Consider the following 24,354-nt stretch of genomic DNA (forward strand, 5'->3'; position numbering starts at 1 on the left):
AAAAGAGTCTACTTCCTGCACGGTTAAATAATTCAAACATCCAGGTGGAAATGCTCTGAATATTTTCCTTCTTATAGCCAAAGAAAGTAGGCTTTAGAATTTTAAATATTACAAGAGAATCTCAATCAAAAGAAAAAACCTTATTCCCCTGCTACTTCTGAGTGATTTTCTTTAAAGAGAAATCAATATATATATACTCACATAAAATTAGGTAAATATCTAATCAATCTTTAGAAAAAGCTCTTGGCTTAAAGTTCTTAGTAAATGTAGCGATTAAACTAATAGCAAAGGATTGTACATGTACGTGTCTGTCATTGCAGCAACTGAAATTAAATGTTAAAAACAAACAAAAAAAAACATTTGAACATAAGAATGTAGCTAAATGGGGAAGGTTGCATTTTTTCTGTCCCTATTGTTAGAATTAGCTCAGTTCAGTTGTGGGGTAAAAATGGCATTCTGAGTCAACACCCTGCTGGCCTTATGTCAGGTTCAAAGTGCCACTGGGTAATTTGCCTTCGCTCTCAACAATTTGTGATGGCACGCTCAGGATAACTCGCTGCCTGAATGTTTTCAAGTTAAAATTGCCCGCAGAAAGAAATAATATTTACAGGAAGGGAAAATATAATGTATCTGCCAGTCAAAAACAGACTGGAAGTGGTTTGAAGAACAAACACAAGTCTGCGATGTTTGGCCTAAGCATTGGAAGACAAGTGTGACATGACCAATAAATTGCCACCAGTTCCATCAAAACATTACGAACAAAAGACAACATTCCTCTGCTGGGACGCCAGAATCACCGTCGAGCCCTCTTGAGGTGTCGTGGGCTAGTCGACGAAACACCGAGGATGGAAGGTGCCCACTTGAAGAGAGATGTACCCTACTTCGCTCAATCCAGACGGTTGTCATGCTGATGCGCTGGGGAGGCCACACTGTGGTTGATCCCCAGAGCCAGCATCACAGCCGTTGTGTGTGCTGATGCGCTGGGGAGGCAAAATAAGCTGATCCCTGGAGCCAGCATTACATTTCAGCCATCAACACAAGGCAGAAGGATATCTACATCATCAGATGGAAGGAAACGCAAATGGATGGAGACGCAGATGGATCACATTAGTTTACTGTAAAGCTGCGTCTTAGTTGGTGCTTATCTTGGCGAGAGCCGAGTTCAAATCAGCATGAAGTTTTAACATCTACTCTCATGTACTGGAAATCATGTGTATCTTCCTCAAAGCACCCTGGTGTTTGACTGCAGATACTGTCGATAGTGCCACAAACACATGTAGGTCTTCAGGATTAGGCACTGGGGGTTTTAGGGACAAACAACTGTCATCAGCCTGTACAACTAAAAGCAGAGCTTGTTTTCAGAAATTTAAGATGACTCAATTAAAGACCTGGTCATGATTGCCAATTCCAGATTGTAAACTGAGTTCTGTTTTTTACCTTCTATAGGTAACTGCACTCTAGTATTTCAAGCATTTGATTGAAGCTAGTGATAGAAGACAAAGTTATAGCAGCAGAAAATGGGCTTACTAAAACTCACCCATGCAATGACTGTGCACAATGTGCTTTTCTACTTGGGCCTTTTGCTATATTTTAACCTACAAAGCATCTGAAAAAAACAAGTTAGGTTTCACAAGTTTAACAGTACACCATATTTTCTGATTGTGCAGTTGATAAACGAGACACAAACTAATTTGTGCAACTGTGCAACTGTGCAATTCATTTTTAGGGAGTAAACTTTCTGTGCACATCATACTATATCCCTTGGTGGGCAAAACAGAAAAATGTATGTTGTAACAAAGTAATAAAAATCAGTAAGCAGAAACCCCCCACCTGTGCAATGGCCCAGTGTTAAGTTTTATATATGTTGTAATAGTGCATATCAGTTTCCAACGCCCTTCCTACGCCAGCTATAATAGGGCCGACAACCACCTGGGGACTGCTAGAGCAGCACAGTTCATCCCACGGACTTGTCCAGATGCCAGCTCCATTGCATCAGTGTCAGCTCTGTTCTAAGTACCACTGGACAAGGCCACCCCACAGCCTCCAACCAGCTACTCAGCACAACAAATTTGCAAACTGCCTAGGACCGTGTTAAAAACTTCACAGGCCCTAAGAGAGACTGCCCAATATGTCTAATCTACTACGTAGCAAAAAAATTAAAAAAATTAATTTGCCACTTCAAGGCTGCTTTTTTTCTTCTGTGGTTTCACAGAAGAAAACCGTTCACACTTTTTAACAGATACCCCGCATTTTGCAAACACTCAAACACAGTGTGTTTGATATTATGCCATATACATGCATGAAACATACAGAAATGGTAGCGTCAACCAGCTGATACAACTGGCCTAAATCACATTAGAACCCAGCCTACAGTTCAAAAATACAAATAGAAGTCTCTGGAGTGTATATTCTGTAAATTGATTAATCTGTGCACTATTTTCCCCTGAAATTCAACCATGTTAAAATGTATGTTTTCTGGTACATACAGGCTTGAATCCAATTTCTACAAACTAGCACCAAACAAAATCGTATAATCAGGGAACCAAGGTCACTTAAAAGGACTTTATGGTTTGTCCCAAGACACTCCAGTACAGATTGAGAGCCACCATTTGTTAATATGTTGAAGTAGAACCTGTATCATACCAGGGCCTTCAACCTTCAATTAACACTTAAGCTCATTAACAGACTTTAAAATAAATAATATGATTTCTTAAAGCTACAAAAACTGAGAAACAGAAACATCAACACATGAAGCACTTAGGTGGTTTAACACAGCAACACCAATATATGCACACATTAGCGTTCTTAAAGAAAATGTGCAAGAAAATACAAAAAGTGGCCAAAACACCACACACACATAGTATTGTTTTAAAGACTGGTCTTTCTTTTAAGATGTAACTACATTTTTTTTAATGTAATGCAGCCCATAAGGGGCAGCACTCATTAGGCTTTTTAGCTTTTATCAAAGCACTAAAAAAAAAAGACTCAAGCATGATTTTTAATTACAGTCCCAAAAGCAGTGCACACTGCTCCTTTTTTTTTTTTCCTTGCGCAAAGAAGAATTTAAGGACAAGGGCAGGGATTTTTGAAATAAACACGACCCTCGTGAATGCTCTGAAGGAAAAGAGCCACCATTTGCTGTGAGTTTTAAAAGGCGGTAGAGAAAAGACCCTTCATGATGACACCTCCCCTAACAAAAGGACAAGGAGCTTTATCTGTCTGAGATAGCACTCAGGCTACGGAAGTACCACTCACTGCCACTTAAAGCTGTACCACTCAATAGCATAAAAATAGAATAAAGTTGCGCCGTAAATGAGAAATTATAAGACAGACCGAGTTTTTTTTGTTGGAGGAAGGGTTTGGGTGGGGGTGGTTATATCATGTATGGTAGTTTGCACAATCTTCCAAGGAAGAATTATGACACAGATAATAAATATACTCAACCTTATAAATATTTTAGCTTGGCTACTCCCTAGGCTTAATGTGCTGTACCGGCTCTAATTAAGCATGCATCTGATAGATGCCACTACATAATGATGTACTAGTGTCTAGAGAGTTGGCCAGGGAAAAAAAAGATAAAGATTGCTTCTGTAAACAGCTGTCATAATAATAATAATAATAATAATAATAATAATAATAATAATAATAATAATAATAATGTCTTATAAGATCCTTGCAAAGTCCATATAGATCCAACCATCATTATTATTATTATACACTTTGGTTGGTGATGTAGTGCATCTACTATCACAGCCTACAGTAGTGGCGTGATGTCATCAAGCAAATTATGTGACAATGCCTTAAAGCTCTTATTATTTCTCAAGTGGAAAATTTGGGAGTAATAGTATTTTAAGACCAAAATAATTTAGAAAGGAAAAGGATTTAATGTAGCCACATTTTTAGCATTTTTACTTTCTCTTTATGAGGTAAAATATACCAGCATTTCCAGAAGACAACGTATGTTAATTTTAAAGCAACAGTATTATTTTAGTCCACCTTTTTGTAAAGTTTTGCGGTAGTGAAACTATTTTCTGCTGATGAGGTGCATTTTTACTTTATAGGACCTGCCTTGCCAAGCAGGGACTGTGTACCAAATGTGGTTTGCAAAGCTTCTTGAACTGTATTCTAGCAACAACAAAAATGAGGAAGTGAAAATACCCCCACCCCTCTTTCAGAGAATAGTAGACTTGAGAACCTTTGTGGGGAGCCAGACTTGCACACCATGGCTCAGATGTCACTGTAGCCAATGGGTCAACTCAAGGGTCAATTCAAAACATTTCTGTTAATATATATATATATATATATATATATATATATATATATATATATATACTGTAATACGAAAATGTAAAAAATATAACTGTATTACGTTATTTTTCTTTATGCCAACTCGAAAAAATACAATTATAATAAAAGTAAGTAAACTTTTCATGTTTAACAGGATCAGTTAAAAGTACTTAAAAAAATACAAAAAAAAGACCATGGATTGTGTTTTAAAACTCGGGGGAAATTCAAATTTGAACCAAAAAGAATACTTCTGCTTGGTCCAAATTCTAAAAACTATTACTGTAATTACTGTACTTTCAATATTTATTATTTGTAAAGCCTTCCACAATATTAAAACCCTAGATTTTGATATAGAATTATATTTATATTTGATTCATGTGCTAACCAGCAGATCGATGTAGATGAATAAATATAATTGTCATTTTGGCTTCATTCCATTCTCTTGGACCACCTTGTGAGCCTCAGCAAACAGACCTGTAAATGCAGTGACCGCAATATACTACTAGGGAACACCAAAAAGGCCTCCTCAGGTATACAGATTGTATTAAATTACCATGCCATTGCATTATTGACAGGACAAAATGCCTCAAGTTTGTCGTTCTATCTTCGGCTGTGTACAGTGCTTCTGACAGATTTATTTTCTTACTCTGCAAACATTACTGTCAAGTGCCCATGAAACAACCTAATGAAGCAATCATTATATTTACCTTAGATAAGGTAAGTTGTCACAGAGATAAAGGTGAGATAAGATTTTGTTTGAAAAAGCAAATATATACACAGCAAAAAAAAGCAAATTTAATCCAGCCATTTACCCACCTAAAAGTGTGCAAGTAATATATATATTGTGGTTAGGGCTCTGGACTCTTGACCGGAGGATTTTGGGTTCAATCCCAGGTGGGGGACACTGCAAGGTACTTTACCTAGATTGCTCCAGTAAAAACAAAACGGTATAAATGAACAGAAAGGGGTGGTACTTTTTTTTTGTTTATTTTAACTGTGGTGTCAAGTCTAGGGGTTTATGTTACAATTGTAGTGCTTTACCAGGCTCTACCTGAAATGACTACGATGATATCATTAAAACCAATACATTGAATAAAATCGAGAATTAAAATTAAACGTGAAAAGTAACTTTAAATTTGGAATTTGTACACGTCCACAAGGTATTAAGCTGATGGGAGAAACAAATTAAAATCCACCGGCGCGGAATATTCAGTCACAAAAAAGGTATCTGCGACTGTCAATTTTATGTATTTACACTTCCAGAATCAAAGTTTTTTTTTTTGTCCCCGGGTGGCACCTATAGTAAGCCAGATGTGTGTCTCCTCCATGTGACCTGAGACGGCCTGGAGCCCTATCTAGATAATTTCTCGCTCACATTCTACATCGTCGATCGCGGCAGCTTTCTGAGGTGAGAGAAACTGACAGCACTAACTCTCCAGGGCAGAACTTTCCAGTCAAGTGGATCAGCGGACTGAAAATCGCTTATGAATAGTCATTAGGCCTTCATTACAAACCCCTCACAACCCAGTTCTCTTTTCACAACCAAATGCTTTTTGTCATCTTCACAAGGTGCATCATTTAATTGCCAATTGATTTTTTTTTTTTTTATATATGACAACATGTCACACAGCAAAATGCAGTCAGCCTCCCTTAGGGAGAAATGGCTGCTAACTCTTGTCTAGCTGGACTTCTGCGTGTAGCATTTCAAAAAAGTTATGCCAGCCATTGGTCATACAATTTTTACCAATCACATCTATTCCCTCTCAGTTTACTGGACTCTCCACTGAGGGGAAAGTACATGGTTTAAAGACTCACAGGTCCTGAATTAATCTGTCTTCCTTTCTGCATGGGCATGTCTAATCTGCATTTATTAGTGTTTTATCAGAACCAAACAGCAGGACCACTTTGAGCCTTTAGGTTTGCAAAATGTTACCTAGATATAACAAACTGCCAGGTATTTAAAAAAAAAAAAAAACTATTAATGGGAATAACAAGGTATACAGTTTAACTTTAAAACTTTTTTGTGTTGTTTTTTTGCACTACCGTTTCTCAAAAAAAAAAAATCACTAGTTCCATCTCTTCCATGTTGTATATCATAAAATACTTTTTTTCTGGATTTTCTTTAGCAATTACTGTGACAACTTTTCAGCCTGCATTGTTGTTTACTCTAGGACGCACTACAGTACATGTTAATATTGTATGATTGTTGAGAAATACAGATGGATGTCACTTTCCCTGCTCATCTAAACTGAAAAAAAATATCTGTCTCTTCAATGACTATCATCTTTTACATCTGCCTAGATTTCTATATTAAAGATTGTGACTGTGTCCCCTCTTGTAATTACATATCAAAACCTACGAGGTAATCAGTCAGGTGCATTTTGCTGTCCTCACTCCTGGGGGATGAGTATTGTGTCAGCTGACAAAACATTATATATCCCATATTTACAAAACAATTTCATCTGCCTCCCTGAATTGAGCCCGAGCTCGCTTATCCTTCCAATGTGGTAAATCAGGACAGTTCCCCTTTGACACAAAACGTGGCCCGATTATCAAGTCAGTACAGTCTTAATAAGCTGAATAATGAGGGAATTTCAGAAATGCACAAGCACTATTATACCCCAACAATAAGACCCACAAGTGAGTAAACCAGTACAGGGCTGAAGGTAGGCGTTGGGATATAATGGAACCAGTGTTACAGTAATGCACTCCTTTGTGCAGCAGTGTAAATGCTCGTTTCTTTGCGTACACAGAACAGGCATTAAGCCAGTCGGAAATTTTCTAAGAATGTCAGTGTGGTGTTTTTCAGGGTTTTTTTTTTTTTTTCGGTGACTGGCAGTGATAGAAACTGGCACCAGTGTTTTTGCTTGAAAGCGGACATTATCCTGTAAGATGTGCTGCAGGTGTGCCAGCCTGCAAACGTGCACTAATTACATATTTTCCTGCCGAGTGACAATTAAGGTCACTAAAATAATTGCAGGTTTTTTAATCCCTTTCTAACAAGAGATGACAAGAGGAATGGTGCATTGTGCTCCAGTGTTATTTTTTTTCCTTAAGAGCTCAGCTCTGGTATGTTTTAATTCACCACAATGACTTTTCTGTGTTAAGTATGGTACAGATCTTTAACTCCTGCCTTCCCAAATGTTGCATGTATCTGTAATCATAGAACTTGTCAAATGAAATGTTCACCAAAGATGTGACTATTATGTATCATTGTGGTCTGTATGGCCAATAAAAATAAATTATTTCTTTAAAAAGGTGGTGTGGGGGACTCTGAACACATTTACTGGCTTTAACAAAGTTGTATAAAATTCTCTATGTATAATCTTAACTCAGACTTTATTTTTTAATACATTTACTGCAACACTATTAAGAACTAAAATGTGTCTTTATAAAACATACCACAATATCCAACATATTGCTATTGGACAAAGCCATTATAACTGCCTGTGTGTGCACTTTTTGCAAAAGCTTCTGCTATTGCAACATCATGCAGGTGCAGAATTTAAGTGCATAGTTTGTATACAGAACAAAAAAAAAAACTGCATTTGTCAGGGACCTCTAGGGACTGACATCAACTAAGAGGTGCATCCAGTTCTGTTAACGGTTCGGATCACTTTTGGCTCAAATCAGCTCTGCCCAGGTGCATCTTATTTAAGGGGTAAACAACAAATTCATCTGAAAAGCAGAGCCCAGGACTAGCTAGCTACCATGAAATCACAATTAACAGTTCCAATTCAATACCAGGTGTAGCATGCAAACAGCAAATGGTAAAATGATTCACCTTTGTTTTTTGTTTTTTTGTTTGTTTTTTTTTGCTAACGAAAAAATTAGGCATGTGAGCATTTAATTGAAATCTTTACTTATGGTTGTCGGTCTTTCTGTGGGTAGTTCCCTGCAACACCCTACACAAACTGCCAACATTGACCCCTGCTGGGAAAGGTTGCAAGATTCATCACAGCTAGTACAGTCAGTTATTATTTATAAGTTGTCAGTGCTTTACAAAAACAAAACAAAAAGTATATTTCTATAGCACGGTATAATTTGAAAGAATCACTCATTGCCTAATACAGCATGTATTGTAAAACACAATCCTAAGGGCAATGACCTACACAAGGCACACAAAATCTTGTTTTTAGGGTAAACTGTATGAATGGCCTCCTGAATATTTATATATATAAAAGCATCATGTTGCAGATGTATCATGACTTAATTATCATACTATTCTACCTGATTATAGTCCTATCCCAACATTAGTAAATAAGCGGTTTTAAGCCTACCCTGCTGGATTCCTGCAGTTTTGTTACACGTTATCCCACATACATGTCAAGTCGCTTGTGAAATTGTTGTGACAATTCAAAGTCACTGAACTGTCATTCACAGAGGTTCAGCCTGTCCAGCAGCACATCAGAATGTGTTATTTGAAACTGTCTGCATTAAAGAAACACAATACATCAACGAAGGCTGTCTTCCCATTTTACAAATATACAGTTAAATGTAAAGTTCACTACCGCAAAACACATTTCTGGACTAACTTTTTTTAGACACAGATATCTGAAAGAAAATGTGACTGAGTGAAAAGTCACAATGACAATATAATAAAATCCCGAGTTATAACTGGGTTCTATGGTTGATGAGGAATGGGCTTGTTAGAAAAAAATACATAGAAAAGGTCTGACATTTTCCTCCTGCAAATCAGAACAAATCTTCACAATGTTATAGTGGGTTTCCTTTCACACAGTTAGATTTGTAATAAATGTTCAGCCTTTGTTTCTAACTCAGTCCTCAAACGGATGACATCAGCTTAAAAAACAATAAAGTGCCTGTAATATTGTCTCAAGAGGGCTGTTATGTTAACTCTGTTGCTGTTAAATTGAATTTTACAAAAAAACTAAAAAAAGAACTATATATACAAATAAAATAGTGTTAGGCTTTAACTATTTCATCGCTATAATTATGTCAAGCTTTTGGCATTGCTATGTGTGCACATTAAACTTCTGCCAAATTCCATCACTATGAAATACTCCACCCAAGGGAGGGAGTGCCGCTGAGGATCATGGAGTCTAAATAATTTGAAATACGCAGTATCCTTTTTCTTCTATCAGCAGTTAAGTCTGGAGTGACTTGTCTCTGAGTATAAACCCAGCAGCAATACAGACAGCATGCTACATAAGTGCAAAAAATAACAGAAAGAATATGATGTGTAAGGGAAGGTTTGCATTTTTAGTGTAGGCAGCGCACAAGCACTTCTCCTGCATGTTGAAAGCCTTGACCGCAATTTATTGTAAAATAGTTAATTCTACAAACAATGAAATTATTTTATTTTTTTACTGATCTCTAATTGCTTTCCAAAGTAATTTCCATATATCAGACAAAAACAGAAAGGAGGTAATGGTTCATTTAAAGGCACAGGACTTAAGCTAAGAGGATCAAATATCTTAGAGCAACAATGGCTGTGTCACAGGGGTGTTCAGTCACAACCCTTTACTCCTTCAACAAGAGATATCCCAACCTCCCGGAGCAGTTACCAGGGCAGCACTGCAGAAAAAAAGATCACTGACATAAAAAAGAACAAAACAGGGGACAGAGGTAGTTATTGATATGCAGACTCTTTTCCTTTCCTCTCTGGCTTTTCCACTTCCACAGAAAAGTTATATTATTCAGCTGCCTAAAATAGATTGACATTACTGGTAAAAAAAAATAAAAAAAATGAACAAATGAACTACACTTCCTGGTTGCAGTTCTAAGGCTGATAATATGTACAGTGGGTGTCTTTTTAAAGAACTCTTTTACATGAAACCCAGGCTGCATAAAATTCTGCCAAGCTATCTCCTGCACTAACCAAACAAGACATTGAAAGCCAGCAGTTACAAACAGCTTTACTTCTAGCTGGTCACAAAGCATAACAAAGGTAGCCCACTTAGCAGCTACTAGTCATGTTTATCAATTCAACAATAACAAACAAGCAAACAGACGTTCATATCAAATGTTGATTACAGAACTAAAACCCAAACCTCAACACTATACCCTGTTTTTTTTTTTGACAAGGCTGACATCCAGACCAAATTCACAATTTACATCTTCTGAGTATGTGTTATATTCTCACTTATTGCACTGTAGTACTGCAATTAAGTTTTCCCATATTTGCCCTCCTCCTGCAAGCACTGACCCACCCTGAGACAGCATCACAATGAAGTCGTGTATTATTTCAGCTGGGAGCCTGGTTAAAAGCACAGGGATGAGACTGATTGATTAAGACCAGATGGGCAGCCACACATAGGTGCGACAAAAATAGAAACACATGACAGACATTCCTGGCGTTGTCCTCCTGTGATCAGGGGAGGTGGGCAGACCCCCAGTCTACCTTATCAACCTCCTGGAGAGTTCTGGAATAAGAAAACGCTAAGGCTGAAACATCCCTCTTTTTACCTCCAGAGTTAAAAGCAAAACCTTCAGGTAGTGATGTAGATTCTATAGTTACAGCAGACTCAGAAAATCATTTTCAGGAAGTGCATACAACAATTAAAGGGCTACGAGTGCCAGAATATCTTCTAACACTTTGCAGACTCCCTGCCCAGGAATGTCCAAGCAACTGTAGGTGGTGGGCCAACCTAACATGAGCGATAATATTTTGGCAGGACAATGTAAATTAATTAATTTTGATATAAAGCACATACAGTGTATAGATACACAATGGCGACACATGCACAGGAGAGTGCTTCTTTACTTCTATAATTGTATGCCCTTCACATCCCCAGAAGAGCACCACTTAAGGTGTACTCTCTAAACAGATTGTTATACTGATCCCACAAGACTATTTTAGTAAGCAAGAGCCTAATTTAGATATTGGCTTATCTTATTGTTGAGTGTCATCTGGTTCAAAACCCAGAGTAAATCCCTTATAGTCTAGACTAAATTCTCCACAGTCCAAGCTAATTTCTCTGTATCCAAAGAAGTAAATACAACACTATGGAATCTGACACATGCCATGTCGTTGAAGCAATAATAAACTGGGGCAGTTTTTTTTTTTTTGATCAATTAAAATTAAAATGTATTCATGGCTTCAATTATTATTACTTATCATTATTAAAAAAGGATTAAAAAAAAGTTCTAGGAGAGAGTAGTTCCATACAACTAAAGTCCCTCAGGCCCCCTTTCCCTCCCCAAGTTAGTCATGTTCTCCCCAGCATGAAGTTTTATTTAATGCTCTCACTGTGGCCTTAAACCGTTACCTTCTGGTTATAAATCTTCTCAGGTTTCACCTCCAAGTGTCTGTCTCCTGATCTCTGAATGGCATCCCTAGTAGCTACATCCAAATCCTGCCTGCGGGGCACTGATGAACTGAAGCCTCCTGCCCTTGCCATGTCAGGCCCCGTTTAAAATGAGCGATCCCTTTACAAAAAGACCAGATTTTTCACTTATTTCTTTTCTCATTAATTACTTTTTCTTACAGTATTCACAGTAACAACCTGTTTTCGACTTCAACGCTGTAATATTCCAATGAACTTAGTTATTATTTTTGAAATTTCTTAACCAAGGATATAAAAAAAATCTCTCACTTCAACACTTAATCTTTCGTTGATGTGTATCCTTGAGTTTGTGAGTACAGACCAACTTATGTAAAACATGTTCCATTTTATTAAGTGCTGGGCCAATCTGGCCAGTAGTGTAAGTGAGATATCAGTTTAGTCACAGCTTATCTCTATTTTATCACCTCAACAGCAGGTTTCTAAAATAGTCCAGTCTATTTTAGTTTTTGTGGCCAAGGTGTATAACTGACAAGTTGAAGATCACTACACTATGATAAATGTACATTTTCCTCCTAATTTATTAACCCTTTAGAATCTGTATCAATTTACATTTTAGGAGTTTTAATTCTTAAGAAAAAATAAATAAATAAAACAGAGTTGCAAGTTTTCACCCAAGGGCATGATTCAATGTATTTTTTGGACATAACTATAAATCATAAAGGATATTGCACACTACGAAGACAACTTGACAGGTTTTTGCTATACTTATAAACATTTCTTTGAAAAATCCTGTAGCACCTTGTTTCAGTGTGTTATGTTTTCAAATCGAGTTATAGCAATTCCAAATAGCTTTTTTAAAGATAAATTACTAAACCTTAAGGGGCCTGTAATGGATTTCTGGACTATATCACACACCATTTTAAACAGCTGTTTGTGTTTCTTGTCATTTGAATGGGAATGTGTACAATTTACTCATTATAAGCTTTGTTTTCCATCAATTGATTTGGAAAGAATCCCACACCTGTGGCTGTAAATTTGGGTTTTCTCCAGTGTATCAAAATTGGGCTTTGGATTTCTCTGAGACAACAGGCCTTTCAAGTTTGACAAATGCAGCTCACATTGAGCGAAGGGGAAAGTCCAAACTAAACCTGAATTAAATGTACATCTTGCAGGCCAATGGAAAACATCATTTCTAGACAAATCAATCATCCCATTTTTGTAAAAAGTTAAACTACACACGTAATAATTCTGAGTGTCCACATATTTGCATCTGTTGGTTTTATGCAATGTCTTATTCAAGACCTCCAAATATAAAATCTATACCTCCATACTATATCTGACTTTCTCATTACATGATACATTTTAAGAATCATTACAGGACCTCCAGGGAATGTATTCAGTGTTCTGCAATGCTGGTTTCAACTCTCCCCCTTACAGAAATATTCATTTCAATATATTTACCTGTTTGAATACATTTTTGTGTACAGGATAATAATAAATATCACAGACGTCTGCTACAGAATACAAACATAGCCACATGATGGTAGTTGGATGCTCCACAGAACATTAGAAAGGGAAATTGGACTCAGCAGGAAGAAAAATCATTGTGTTACCCCAGGTGAAAAATATTGTTGCTTTGCTTAAAAGTGCATGCAAGGCAAGCTGCTTTATTAGAATGTTTAAATATTAATTCTTCTGCTCGGTAGTAAAGATGATCGAGCAGTAGTGTCAAGTACTTTTTCTTTTTGTTCCTTTCTAAAAGCCACAGTAGTGTTTCACAGAACTTCTTTTTGTTTCCTTCTGCTACTGTGATACATTTGTTTAATTCTTAAAATGCAGTAGGTTCTTTAAAAAAAAAAACAAAAAAAAACTTAAAAAGCCCTAAAACTAACAAAAGGATAACAAATAGAACATTGGCATAATATAAATCATATATTGTTATGATATATATGATCTGTTGAAGTCGTGTTTATATATTAAAACTCCTGTTTGCATTTCTTTTCCTGTTAAAGGAGCACTGTATGCTGTTACCTTATGGTTAGTATCAATGGCAATAAATGTTATAACAGATTCTACTCAGTTAACTTTGTAAACTACTGGTAATTTTACAGTTAATTATATTAGCTCCCACAGTTTTATGACATACATGTATTAGCCAAATAGGCTGTGGTTTCTTTTTGATTGAGATATTTGCTACTATATGCAACAATACAGGGGACCCTTGAAACATAGTCAGTGGCAGTTAAAGCAATTCATGTGACGGGAATCTCTTTCAGACATCTATCCTTAAAGCTTTTCAGTCTCTTTAGCCAACGAGAATTAACTAACAACTTTGAACAAACAAAGACAGATGTTATTTTAACGGGTCTTTTTCTAGTGCACAGGTTAAGTGAAAGAAATGTCTGTTTTTGACAGCTAAGGTAGAGTCAGTTCTTTTAAGAGGGGATTCAAATTCCGGGATCAAGAACACTTTGGGAATCTTAACAGCAAGATAAAAAGAGAAATACAGAGAAAGAGACCGCAAGAGCAAGAGAGTTGAGGCTCTTACTCTTCATTCTGTCACTCATGGTTGCACTGCCAGTATTTCCACCTGAGAAAGATCACAACGCATGTTCGAATCACTCGTGCACAAGAAGCAATACACAAGTTCAGTGTAAAGCCACTTTAAAAGCTCATCAGACGCATACTTTTCTTGTACGAAATACCTTATTCATGATGGAGCAGCTGAGGCCTAGGTAATTACTTGAATCAAGGTGGCCTCGGAAATGTTTAAATCTACAAGGACGCAGAGAGCATGAATAATGCAAAATAATTTGCATCCATTTTTTAAGTGTTCTTTATTCAAAAACTAAAATGCAGCTCCGATTAAAGTTTCAGTAAAAGCTGATAGCTGTGAAAAGCTGCTTATTTGTAGAAATTATTTAAAATAGTGATAAAGGAACAGAGAGGTAAAAAGTAAGAAATGTAATAATAATAATTAAATAAAGCCAATTTCAAATGTGCAACTTGCCAATAATTGTTAAACACCAGACTGTAATTGTTAAGGTAAAATGGCACAACACTAATAAATAAAATAAATACAGTTTTTTAAAGGAAATTATCAACATTGGCCGAAATACAAATTTAGATTTCAAATTCCACAAAAAACTAATGCCAGATACTGATGAAACATAATGAATGTCATAGGGTTAAATCCCATTAGTTCTTGAGTGACCTAATAAAATGCCCTAATAAAATGTATCTAAAGCAGACCTATATGTCCATGGTTAAGATTCACATCCTTTACCTCTATCTCAATAACAAATATGATAAACATTTTACCTTTAGTGTACTACACACATAGAGCAATATCATAATTCAGTTTGCATTGCCCTGCTATTCATTTAGATAATTTTGTGGTGTTCATTTAATCAGAACATCCATTTAATTGATAGCATTTATCAAATTTCACCAAATCAAACTTCCCACCACATTATTTAGGTAAAAGAAAAAAAGCATAGAAAAAATCATTAAAGGCTTCAAAACAGATTTTTGAACATTTACCATAAGCCAATATTGACCACTCTTTAATTCTGTGTTATTTTTTCTCAAACAACTCTTTTACCACACTGTACAGCTTAGACAAGGGAAAACTATTTTAGCTCAATGTAACAAAGAAGTCTCCTGAAACAGACCCCTGCCCAGTGGGTCACCTATCTTTATAACAGGGCTCCTTTTCCCATGCAAACCTCAGGCCTCATTTGCATCAGGACTCTGTTGTGACAATTATTTTCAGGTGAGCTGGTTTCTATGAGACTAGCCCAAGATGCAACAGAAGCTCTGGGCCTCCCTGATCCTGTCCCTAATTGCGACTGACTGGCACCAGACACAATCGCACTCTTGATTCAGCAAATTGTCCTCGGAGTAGCCTGTTGTGACCTCGCGCTGTGCAAATCATCTCACAGCAGCTGGCCGAGGTAAACAAGGAATAATCTGAATTCAGGGAGAACATGATGGAAGCTTTCTGTTTTTTTTTTTTCTTCAAACTGCACCAAGGGGTAAAAAAAAGTCAGAGAGAAAGAAAATCCATCAATTCTTTCAATTTATTTTGGCAATTATATTAGATAAAACCCAAATCAATTAGAAAGTCCTGTCCCTACATATCTGACATTATAAGTGATCACATTCTAAAAAAAAAACAACAACATACACCTACAAATACAAGTTTTGCTTGAGAATAATGCCATCCAGTATTGAGTACAGTAAAGGAAAATGTTACCACTTACAACTTTCTCAAATGAAATGGGTGTTTTAAGTTTGTACAGTACCTCCACCCAAACCCTCAAACTGGACTTTCGCAAGCCCAGTAAAATTTCACTCTACACTCAGACTTAACTGTTAAACTGTGGGGAACCACACAAAAAAAAGAAGTGTAAACATTTTACATTTGTCAGGTACTGTAGAGGCAGCATGCTTATTTTAACCTATAATCTTTATGTTCGAAGGGGCTTTGCAATTATTTTAATTGCATTTTTTACTCAAATAATAATATGAGCAGAAATAGCTGTATCTGTAATGTAATTGCCAGCATCTGGGTGCTTTCCCTCCAAGCTTCTGGAACAGTGTCAATGCTCAGTGTTCACAGAAATGTGTAATTATCATGTATCCGAATGGGAGGGTGTAATTCCAGCGCTGATTAAAGGGGACAGAGTGTAAGTGAAGTTTCACCTGCAAATTTACAAGTGTTTACATAAAGGCATACCTTTCAGTGTACAATCTCTTTATACACCATGGTACTGGTCTGGTTTATTTAAAAATAAAATTAGATGATACAGTAGTTAGTTCTGATACACTGCAAGCACAGATTTATCCACACAAACCTCTGGTACACTTTGACTATAATTCATAGCAACCAAGGTTTGTATTACTTGGGATTTCCAAAAACTCCTCAGGACTTTTCCAATGTGCCAGTAGGATTTGGTTTTCTGTACAACCTTAGAGGAAGGTTTGCGACTGGCAGGGATTGGGGGAAAGGGTGTGAAGCCCCCCCCCCCCCCCCCCACCCCCCCACCCACCCCCCCACCCCCCCACTTACTGGTGTTCCTACACACTTCTGACCTGAAATTTGTACTTCTTGTAACCCACATCTCCCTCCATGACACACACATTTTTCACTGCTGTTGTATAAATAAGTATTCAGGGACCTTGAACTTGACATTTCTTGTAGGCTATGATCTCTGTGAGTTTTAGCTCTATTGTAAAAGCAAACAAAAGTCAACAAGACAAAAGAAAAAATCAACAATCATACCTTTCCAGACAGTCATAGTTTTCTTCTTTATTACCTATTTTTACTACATATCTTCAAAACTCCCTTTTCCTTACTTTGTGCATCAGCTTTTTTTCTGTAGAATCACCTTTGATAACATCTCTTTGAGCGTATGAGAAATACGTTTTGAGTTGACAAGGAAGTGATGTTTATCGCGGACAGACACACTGTTATAGTGGATCTAGCTTATAAATAACATACAAAAGCAAAAGGCAGTGATGGAGTAGAAAAAAGGTTGACTAATAATATTTTATAGATAACATTCAAGTATTGTTCAGAGTGGTCAAAAGAGCGTTCTTCAAAGTTTCTGTGCACTATTTAAGACACAAAATGTATTTGCGATGATGATTTTGGATGGGGGTCATAAATAAACTCTTTTCACAATGTAAATACAATTCCTTACTTCAAAGTTTCTATTTAAAAAGTAAACATGTCAAAACTCATCTGACACACATGTATATCAATTATTGGCTGTCTTTGGTAAAAAATAATTTCACAAGATAACCAATAAACTGAGTACAGATTTTACCACAATACACAAAACTAGTATTAAGTATACAGTAAAGTAGATTGGGTATTTTCCAGTGGACTCATTTAATAAATAAAGATGCCTACAATATTTTAACCAGTAAGCAAATAAGAAGCACTATTTGATTTATTCATAGTGTACAACTGGTGTTAAAATATGCAAGCCAAGTTCTGTTTCACAAAAATTATAATCTTTACTCCATGTTGCGAAATTAACAAAAAAAACCTGTATCAGCAGAATAACTCCCCTCCGCTTTATTTCATTTATAAATTACAAGAATGATGCTATTATATATTATTAATTTCTGCTGTTCTCTGGCTCAGCTTCGGTGGCGAGCTGCGGATGTCGGAGCAGTGTAATTATGTTCTAGCCGGGCAGCCATCCGTTTCCTTTCAAAAATGTACAGGATTCTTAATCACGTTGCTCATTTGGGTGCGCAGTAGCGAGGATGGTGAAACACAAACAGGGCACGTCTGTTTACACAGGAACACCTGCTTAGCATTGATAGCAGATGTCAGTCAGTGAACAGAACAAAAAAAGAAGGAAAATGGAATTAAAAATGCAAGCATCACCAAGTTCTTATTATTTACTTACTAAAAAATGAACTACTGTAATGTTAAGAATGTATAGTCAATATCAACAATTCACAATGCTTGTACATGTTTATACTTGCATAAAAATGAAATCAAGCAGAGGGGTTTATTGTTGTGTCTTGTTGGGCCAATCAGTACTGTGATGCTAAATCTGCTCACTAACAAATGGTCAAAGGAACAAATCGAACAATAACCAAGCACCAATGACCTCTTTTTCAGGTCACTTTATATGACTAACATTTTTAATACCCATTCCTACCCTCAAGCAGCAAACAGAGCTTGCTGTAGAACATTTTCATTGTAGCCGTAGATACATTAAAAAGGGACACTGTGCCTTTAAAGCCCAGCTGGCCTGGAGATGTAATAAAATTGACATATTGATTCCTTTGAATTTACGAATGCCTGTTTCATAAACTCCATTTCCAAAGCTTAGGCCTCTTTAGAGCGCTGTCATTTTTTTCCCAAATGGATCAATTATGTGCCCACGTAATCCTGTTACCTGTGAAATCCACGCATACTTTTCCCATTTGCAGCAGTTCCCAGGCGGACAGGCTCACATTATGTGTGCATAAACAAACTGGGGTTTCACTGATATTAGGGATTGTTTTCTTATTCTCTCTTATAAACTGAAGAAAAAGTCACTCCCCAAGGGCTTATAATAAGTAACCTATTAGCTTAATATATATATACGGCACCAATGGTTTGGAAGCACTGTGGACTGCCAAATGTGGAATATATACAGATAAATCCTAATGAACTTGTCTTTTTAACATATATTGAGCAAAATCGAGAAAGTAATTTGCTTTTATGTATATGACCTTTTGTTACCCCCATCCCCAACCCCCTGTATGTCTCCCCCTTAAATAAATCTGACATCTTGATAGTATAATTCTCTTCAGGTCTCAAGGTAGCCATTGCACTACAAACTGTGTAACACTGACTGGCAAAAGAGAAAGGAAAAAAAAAGACTAACATACACACCACAGCATTTGTGATAAAGCTAAATGGACAGTGTTATTTTAATTTACAGTTTTTTATTGAAATGTTTTCTTATAATATATATATATATATATATATATATATATATATATATATATATATATATATATATATTACAGTAATTTTCTGTATACAACAATGCTCACTTAAAAATTTATTTCCTCGTGTAGATATAGGCCTGTGAGTTAAATTCAGTTTTGATTTCCACCTCCAGACTAGTCCAATTTATAGTCCAGTATACCTAGCTGAGAAAAGGATTTCTTGTTGTGTTTTGCAATAAAATATCTGGATTGCTATAATCACATGTCCTTGCTTTATGCAACTGACTTCAAACACTGAAATACATCCAGGTAGGCTTAATAGTGTGGAGTAGTGGTTAGGGCTCTGGACTCTTGACCGGAGGGTCGTGGGTTCAATCCCAGCTGAGGGACACTGCTGCTGTACCCTTGAGCAAGGTACTTTACCTAGATTGCTCCAGTAAAAACCCAACTTTATAAATGGGTACTTGTATGTAAAAAATAATGTGATAACTTGTAACGATTGTAAGTCGCCCTGGATAAGGGCGTCTGCTAAAAAATAAATAAATAATAATAATAATAATACGGTGTCTCTCTGTCTCTGTAAGCAGTGCAAATCTGTTTTGCTATCTTACATTCTGGCAAAAACTCCACAATCTTATTTCCCACACTCCAGTGGGTAACGAGCAGTTCAGTTACACTACTCTTGCACTGTAGAATCTGTCTTGTGAAGGTTCACAAAATTCTGAAATAACTTGTTAGATACCGTTTGACCTGTTCACTAGAATGTCTAAAAAAAAAATAAAAAAATACAAAAATAAATAAAGGGATAGGCTGGCAATGCAATACAAAATATAAAAAACATAGAATAGAAGCTGCTCGCTCCCTGCTTTAAGAGCTCAACAATCAGCTCAGCGCACCCCTGCTATTGTGCGCAAGAGGCTTTAAAGATAAATGGCTGCATGTTAACCACATTTGACATGCTGTACAAAAGCAGCCACCTTGGGTCCCACGACGCAGCCAAACACAAAATACAACAAACAATCACAGCAAGGATGTCAAACATGAAGAAAAGCACAACAATTTGTCACATAGCTGTAAAAGTTTGGAGCTTTGTGGCTGTCTGGGCGGGTGGGTAAGAGGGGTGTCGGTTGGGGGTTGTTGCTGAGCTAATGCTTACTAAGAGAAAAGAAGGTATATGTGTGCCTGTGTACTTCCTTATTACAGATTACTACAGAAGTCTAGTTTAAATACTGTATATAAAATTGTGAGAATTTGTGATTTATTATGGCATCACATTTACACTTGACTGTCTCACTCATTTCACTAAGCTCAGGCTGTCTGACTTCCAGCGCTGTGCTAACAAAGATGGACAGTGGCTCCCTGTCTTCCACCTAGTTTTATTAAATTTGACAAACAAACACACACATGCAGATTAAAAGTAGACAGTGTAAAACTATGCTTGTATCAACTTTCAAATATTAAGAATAATACATTCCTAAATAAGAAAACTTTTACTTTATCACTCTGCCAAGCAGGGATATTGAATCTTGCAGAGACTAAACCATTTTTTTTTTTTTGTTTCGTTTGAAGGAGTGTCTATAACAAGAATGTGAACTTGTACAACTAAGCAAAGTTAAGATCTGACAGCGGTTATTCAGTGTACAATATATACATGATTTGTAATCTAAATAGAAGATATACAGGGGAACATTTTAGCACTACCCTGTTAAATTAAGTGGATGCAGACCCAAGTGACTTAATCATACCATGTACTTTGATAGCTTATCATTACTAAGGATTTCATCAGTACAAGTTTTACATAGATGATCACTTTATGTAATAAACATCCATAGTGCCTTTCCTTTTAAAAATGAATTGAATGATGTTTACCCTTCTAGGTGTATGGCAGTATACCACAGAAAAATCAAAGTGTAGTAAAACACAGTATGCATAGTGAACACATGGTAAAATAAACAAGGATGGTGCATCACAAATACGTATGATAAATCATGGTAAAAACTGAGGTTAACCACGGTAAAGTGCAGTAGATGTAAAGTGTTACAATGGGAAAAGCTACAGAAACCTCAAACATTCTGTTCAGATTTACTATGGTAAATGTTAATGGGGGTAAGTACACCACATATGGTGATCAAGAAGACTTGATAAAACTAGTATTGCATAGCAGTCTGCTGCACAAGCTCCAAGTAGAATAGGTTAAACAGAGCTTGCTGTAATTACTAATGCAGACAATATAATCTTCATATAGAATTACTAATCCCATTATATCTCTGCTATATAAAACACGTATTTCTTTTCTTTAAAAACTCTGATTGGCATTCTAGTTGTGTTGTAATATCCCCAAATATGTACCATGTCTGCAGGTATTAAAAAGCCAGGCATGTGTCACACAGGATCTGTGCTTCCTCCATTTGTTTTAATATTTTCTGCAACCTGGAGTAAAAAAAAAAAAAAAAAGGACTGATTCTCAATATTTTGCAAACATGTTCACCTGCATGCTGAGAATGCAAAGAATAGGCAGGAAGGCAACTGCAAATTTGCACAACCTCCACTGTGTTCGTTTATAAATTACCTCATCAGCGACTGAAATTAACACCGATTCATACAGGCAATTTCTCAATTTCCAATGCTAATTACGTTTTTTTCTCTTTACTTTTAAATTCTGTACCACCTGTTTTGGGAAGACATTTTAGGCAGTGCGACCGCATTTAATCACAATTTTAATTAACCGCCCTGTAGATGTGAAAAAGAAGCAATTATAATGTAGATGAATGATGATTTTTCCGTATTAAATTGTTTTGTTTCCCCGTTATGATGATTGCATAAATACAGGCACAGTGCAATTTTTATCTATTGTAATTTTGTAATTGTTTTTGCTAAAACCAGTTTGGGAATGACTGACTTAATCTGTTTACAGATTGTTTTAATACTGTTAACCCTGTAATTTCTTTGCATCTGTGCACTGATTTGTGTTAAGACTGGTGTGCTTCAGGAAACAAACAACGTCATTATTCTCCAGTATAATGTTTTGAGAAGTATTTAGCTGGTTTTATGCATCTTACTAAATTACATTTTTTACATTTTCATTTTTTATTTGGATGTTTATGCCAGGAAATTGAAACACCTTTAGTAAAAGTGTTACTCAGTAAACAAGGCTAGATAATTCAAAAGTAAATATATCCTGAATATTTATTTTTGGTGGTCAACCAACACTATGCGTATCAGTACTTTTATTTACTGGTTTCTATTGGCAGTGACAGTGTTTCACAGCCATCATATTGCTTCAGCAGGACCAATTGTGATGTTATCTGGTTTGTTCCACATATTCTTTATATTAAACCAGATCAGTTCAACAGTGGTGTGTAAAGAAAGGAGCTTACCTTCATTTATAGGTCTGTTATGCTGTATAATGCAAAGATGTACATTTTCTATGCGTCAATGACAATGACTAACATATAAATTATTTGTTTATTTAGCAGACGCTTTTATCCAAGGCGACTTACAGAGACTAGTAAACAAGCGGTGTTGGTGTGCACTGTGTGGGTACTCCCACATATTTCTATTATATTATTATTATTTTTTTTACCTCACATTCATTTTTCATCTTCTATGGTCGACTTTATAATATTCCTTCCTTTCCAATTTTGAAACTTTTCAAAGAAAAGGAAAGTCACTCGCATCCCACCCTTGTTTTACAATTCAAAGTATTGCTCATAAATTGAATCACAGATTGGATATTACTGAAACTGAGTCATCATCTTTACAAGCCAATAGAAATATCATGGGTTATGAGGAACCCAAATTGTTTTATAGGCTTTGGTCTGGGAGATTTTAATTTAAATTAACATAAGTAACTTACTTGACTGGGTCTCTTTCACTTTACATTTTAAAATTAAATAATTTTGTACAAATGTCATTATAATTAACACTGCTGCTGACTTTAATAAAAGTAAACATTACTGGTATATATTGACACATAATGAAAAACATGAAATTCTTCAAAGGTTCTACAACTTTTTCCTGTCACATGAAATGTGGTTAATACTACAACACAAAATCATTCTTATTTTGAAGCTCTAATAAAAAGACTGACCCACTTCAACTGTACACATTGATGTCACAAATGTGAATTCGAAATATATGCAGCAACAATCCTTAATCCATAGCAAATGCATTTTGTTGAAGTTTAAATAGACACTGTCAAAATACTTGAGCTCTCTTAACACCACAGAAACTATGACAGCTGTAGCTCTGTCAGGACTTGATTTGATGCTTCTAACCTTTTCATTTCTGGCGTATCTTTGATATTTGACAGGAAACAAAGTACCTGCTCCGCTCGGCACAGCCAGCCCAGGCCTCCTGCTAACTTTACACCCTGACCTGCCTGGCATTCCTTGCTACTGAGAGGCGCTTCCCATGGATACCTTTGCAAAGTAACCCTGCTTGCTAATCTCACAGCAAACAGTATTCAGTAAACCTGAAGACAGCACAAGAGACTTTCACAGTTTAGTTACATGAGTACTCCAGACCAGTCCCCTATACAAGACATTGTGGAAAAGATCAATCAAGTCTTTTAAAGCAATATCACCACACTCTGGAATCCTTGGATTTTACCCCAGCAAACCTTACATGTCTCTAGTTTGTTATTAAGAACTATTACAAATGTCCTTTACAAAAATTAAAAACAAGTTTAGGAGGTACTATATAAGTACATTTTGTTTTTAGATGTATTTCAACAAAATACATCTAAGTAGCAAAATAAGTATTAGCATTTCTGGAAAAATAAAGGATAATTAATATTCTCAGGGAGTAGAGTCTCAGGGAGGTTTTCTTTTTTTTTCTTTTTTTAGCAATGTTTGTATATATATATATATATATATATATATATATATATATATATATATATATATTATCTTTAATTTTTGTATTTTATTTTAAGAAACCCTCTGAATATTAGCTCTGATGGCTAGGAATAAACAGAGCATTAAATCCTGCAAAACTGTGACAAGGCCAATATGCGCACAGACAATACCAGCCCGGCATCTCCATTCCTTTGTTCCCAGCTTAACAAAACTCTCCCGTCACACCACTTTAACTCAATGCAGGCGTCAACCAATCAGCCAATGGCTGTGACATGCAAAGCTTACTTCACCAGGAGTCTGTGGCTGTTAAACAGGCAAATAGTTTTTAATAACTGTGTTTGTGGAAGATTAAAAAAAAGAACAAAGCAAACATATAGAAAGATGAACCCACCCTTTTTATACACATAAACATTAAGAAGTTCCAGTGTTTTCTTCAACATTACTCTTAAAGAATATTTAAAATTACATAGCTTCCTACTATATAAAAGTTG

At 36.1% G+C, this 24,354-nt stretch overlaps 1 protein-coding gene across 7 annotated transcripts in view; it reads right to left on the reverse strand.

Moving 5' to 3' along the window:
• The window catches only part of LOC117426649 (zinc finger E-box-binding homeobox 2-like), a 73,147-nt gene that overhangs the window by 33,339 nt on the left and 15,454 nt on the right, over positions 1–24,354 (reverse strand). The gene's annotated exons all lie outside the window — the stretch shown is intronic.

This window comes from Acipenser ruthenus, chromosome 11 (assembly GCF_902713425.1).
Source record: "Acipenser ruthenus chromosome 11, fAciRut3.2 maternal haplotype, whole genome shotgun sequence".
Classification (NCBI taxonomy): domain Eukaryota; kingdom Metazoa; phylum Chordata; class Actinopteri; order Acipenseriformes; family Acipenseridae; genus Acipenser; species Acipenser ruthenus.